General features: G+C 41.8%; 1 pseudogene; it reads left to right on the forward strand.

Moving 5' to 3' along the window:
• Window positions 1–293: 293 nt before the first annotated feature.
• LOC130860560 (ADP/ATP translocase 1-like) lies at window positions 294–1191 on the forward strand (annotated as a pseudogene).
• Window positions 1192–4771: the final 3580 nt, after the last annotated feature.

The raw sequence follows: 4771 nt of genomic DNA on the forward strand, positions 1-4771 counted from the left end.
TGCCTCCACCTCCCTTGTACTGAACTCGTTTATAAAATCACTTGTTTCCCTGGTCGTTTACCTTCATCAAAACCATTTAAATTCTTCACCTATTAATGAAAGGACAGGACCAGAAGTTGGCAACATGAGGATAGAAATAGAAAAATCAATCTGGTTCTAAAAGTTATTTTAAGAAGGGTTTTGCTGGGCCCCTTGGCGTTGCGCAGGGACGGAGCCGGGGAGGCCGTGCCTGGCGGGGCGGAGAGAGCGAGAGCGCGCTGGCGGAGGCGGTGTGCGCCCGGCTGTCAGTCAGCATGAGCGACCAGGCTTGGAGCTTCCTGAAGGACTTTCTGGCCGGCGGCGTCGCCGCTGCCATCTCCAAGACCGCTGTCGCCCCCACCGAGAGGGTCAAACTGCTGCTGCAGGTCCAGCATGCCAGCACACAGATCAGTGCTGAGAAGCAGTACAAAGGGATCATTGACGGTGTGGTGAGAATCCCCAAGGAGCAGGGCGTTCTTTCCTTCTGGAGGGGTAACCTGGCCAACGTGATCCGTTACTTTCCCATCCAAACTCTCAACTTGGCCTTCAAAGACAAGTGCAAGCAGATCTTCCGGGGGGGGGCGTGGACCGGCATAAGCAATTCTGGCGCTACTTTGCCTGTACCCTGGCTTCCGGTGGGGCAGCTGGGGCCACCTCCCTCTTTGTCTACCTGCTGGACTTTGCTAGGACCAGGCTGGCTGCCGACGTGGGCAAGAGTGCTGAGCAGCGTGAGTTCACTGGTCTGGGCAACTGTCTCACCAAGATCTTCAAGTCTGATGGCCTGAGGGGTCTCTACCAGGGTTTCAACATCTCTGTCCAGGGCATCGTTATCTACAGAGCCACCTACTTTGGAGTCTATGATACGGCCAAGGGGATGCTGCCTGACTCCAAGAATGTGCACATCATCGTGAGCTGGATGATTGCCCAGACCGTGACGGCCGTCGCAGGGCTGGTGTCCTACCCCTTTGACACTGTCCGCCGTAGGATGAGGATGCAGTCTGGCCGGAAAGGGGCGGATATTATGTACTCCAGGACAGTGGACTGCTGGAGGAAGATTGCGAAAGGCTTTCTTCAAAGGTGCCTGGTCCAACGTATTGAGAGGCATGGGCGGTGCTTTTGTATTGGTATTGTATGACGAGATCAAAAAATATGTCTAATATAATTAAAACTCAAGTTCACTGCTTCCAGATCCATTGTGTGGTTTAATAGACTCTCCCTAGGTGAAGTAAAAAGAAAGATCTGGGATGAAACCAGATTGAAAGGAATACCTCAGAAAAAAAAAAAAAAAAAAAAGCTTCATTGAGTATTTATGAAACCACAAGTGTATTTTGTGTTTATTTTACATTTAAATTCCCACAGCAAATAGAAAATAACTTATTACACTTATATAATTAACTGAGGACTGGATAGTGAATAACTTAATGTGAAGTGTCAATAAAGACCACTTAATGCATGTTCTCTATTTTACAGAATTCTTATTAATTGCCAAATGGATTAAAATCACAAGACCATAAATCTTATTTTCTAGCATGAGTCATTTACAACTCAGTGGCCAAGTTTCTAAATGTCAGATATTATACTGTGTACCATGTGAGTACCTACAGGGCTTAAAGTTCTGGTTTTCAAACTGAAACGGGTTATGCTGTCTCTCTTCACCTCACCTCATACTATGCTGCTGTAGACTCTTAGTAACACACATTGTGGAAGCTTCCATAATCTCACCTTATTTTATGCAGTTTCATACTGTCTTCAGGAATTCTGAGGTTCCACCAAAAGCTTTAAATCACAGTTTCAAGAGCCCTGCATGATTGGGAAGTGCTCTGTATTAGCGCCTTTAGAGAATTGTGATACTTGGAATTTTTGACAGGTGGACAGTATTCATTGACAATCAGTTAGCCAGCTAGTATTTAATGCCTATTAGATCCTGTGGAAGATACAAAAAGACAGGAGCCCATTCTGAAAAAAAGCTTAAGTGAGGTTAGGAGAGAGGAGTGAAATGGCATTGTTAAATAATGTAACGTTTAATATATGAATCTTGGCTGAGTAGGACTAGAAGCTGGGAGAATTGGGAGTAATGGTAGAAGGTGGGCCTTGAAAGAAAATAACTAGATTTAGATACATGGGTATAGAAAGTATCTGCCAGCACTTCTTTTCTGCAACAATTTACCAAGACCTAAAGGAAAAGTCAGTTTTGGATTTGACTCTCATAAATCTGTGAGCAAGAGGAAACTAATTACGGTTTCAGGTTGGAAAGTAAGCAGTATTGGTCCAGAGCACACAGTTCATGTGGTCCTTGCTTGTTGGGAGTGACCTGGAGGAAACAAGTCTGTACCTCTTGGTGAAGCCTGGGGTGCAGGCACTTGTCTTTTAGGGTTCTCCTCAATTAGACTCCTCTCTCAAATGTATTTCTAACCCCTGTGTGTTCATTTGTGGACATGCACAGAGGAGTGAAAAACTTGCCTGACAGTTGCCTTCCCAGCTGAGGTCAAACTAGGCCATGACCTGCTTTCTAGTTTCTGCTGTGCTCTCACTCTGAAAAGGGGACCTTTCATGACCTGTTCAGTGCCATGTTTTTCACCTTTTTGTGCTTTCTGTTGCTGATTTCATTGTTTAAAATGGCCCAAATCGTAGTGCTAAAGTGATGACCAGGGCTTCTAAATGCTGGAAGCCTGTGACGTGCCTTATGGAGGAGACACGTGTGTTAGATGAGCTTCCTTTAGGCCTGAGTGCTGTCGGCCATGAGTTCAATGTTAATGGATCAACCATATTTAATATGGTTTAAACACAAACATATAAAACAAGGTTGTGTATCAGTTGGTTGACAAGTGTGACCAGAGGCTTGGAGGAAGCTAACCTGTATTTCCCTTAGTAGCAGTGATTCAGTATTTGCTAATTCAGTGTTCCTGGTAGCACTACAGGACATGACTACCACAAATGATGAGAATCCACTGTATTAAAATTGTTAATGTACAGTATGTATATTAAGATTACCTATGTCTCACATAAAACATTTTGTAGAATATAAAACAAAAAAAGAAGGGTTTTCCTTAGAAAACTTACTTTCTCATTAACCCTACAAATTTAAGAGCCTTTGATTGTCATTTAAACATTATCCTGACATTGAATAAAGTAGGAAGACCTACTCCAACTTAAGAGAGTACATGAACTTACATACCTAAGCAATTCATTCCAGTGACTGGGATTTTGTTTATATATAATGAAAGCATATATAAGTTAATTTCTAATAGCTTTATTTTAAATTTGCCTTCAGTTAAATAACTGATTAAACATAAAATTTGTCTATCTTTATATGCAACATAAGTTATGAGCACATATTTGAGATGAGTACCTTTAGAATACTACTAGTGATCAATACATTTTTAGAATGACTTGTAGTTTTAAAACATTTAAATGCTGTATATTATTTGATATCTTATCCCTAGGCAAGGTGCTGAAATTAATTTTTTTAGAATAAAACAATCGGCTTTGGTCAATTCTGCAGAAGCGTCAGTCTTTTTAATAGCAATACAAAAACATAATTCTGGGGTAAAACCCAAGGAGTACTCCAAGACTAAGTCAAAATTTTTCCCACAAAATAGAAAAAAAGATATGAAGGAGACTTAGGAATGGCACTAAAGTGTAAGAGTAGCAGGATGAATGAGTTCGATGTACCCTAACTCTACAGATCAAACAGGCCTAAATTTTATGTGGTATTTTCAGTTTAAAAAATTCCTAATATTTGTGTGATCTAACAGTGGAGCAAATTGCCAAGATATCTCTTCTCTTTAAAAGAACAGAAATTCCTTTTTTCCTTCAGTGATTTAGAAGTGGTTCTTCCTTCCTGGATAAATAGATCACAGAGACCCTATCCTGTATGTAAGCATGTCCTCAAATTTCTGCCATTGGTTTTAAAAACTGGAAAAGTATTTTTGCAGGCATTCTGCTATAAAATCACCCTAAAATAATCATATCATTGGTTCATGAATTGCTCCCCTGTATGGAGAGCAAAGAGAGACACCAGATTGGTAGGTAGCAGTTCTAATAGGCAACTTACTTAGGAAGCTTGCCTGTGCAAGTGCTCACACACCAGGAACTTACAAGGTTCTATACAGACCTTACCTGGGTTTAGCCCAGATGGCCTCCACAGCTTACTGTCTCATGGTTACCTCCTAGGGACAGCTCTGCCTACAGGAAGAGCTGGGTGCAAGATTTCCTAGGTTCAGCTCTCTGGTCAACCCAACTGGTGGTCATATCCTCTCAATGACCTCCGCCAACACACTTGCTCTTCCTAAAGCTGGCTTGCTAGCAATCTTTATTTCCCAGGTTTCCATCAGCGCACATCTTGTTCTGACAATTACACATAGCTTCTGTGACAGGATTGAATGTATATCCATGGTCTTCGGCAGAAATGCAGCTTTGTCCATCCTACACATGTCCCATACGAAATTATTCCACGTGTGTTTATTGTCTACTTATTACCTTTTCAATGAATATAGTTTATTTTAGCAACAGAGGTCCAGGAAGGGAGCAAGGAAAGCAGGGTTTGGGCTCTGGCTTGGCACCTGTGTGTGAAAGCTTGGACAGGGCACCTCACCTCCCTAAATGTGTTTCCTCAACAGTAAAATACAAGTATTGACTAAACACTCTCCCTTTCTTGGTTTAAATGCCATGGGATTTTTTCATCATGAAGGATAAAACGTATCTTCTTTGGTACACATAATCAGCTTAAGCCTTACTATTGATGTAATACAAA

The sequence above is a fragment of the Hippopotamus amphibius genome, chromosome 1 (genome assembly GCF_030028045.1).
Source record: "Hippopotamus amphibius kiboko isolate mHipAmp2 chromosome 1, mHipAmp2.hap2, whole genome shotgun sequence".
NCBI classification, from domain to species: domain Eukaryota; kingdom Metazoa; phylum Chordata; class Mammalia; order Artiodactyla; family Hippopotamidae; genus Hippopotamus; species Hippopotamus amphibius.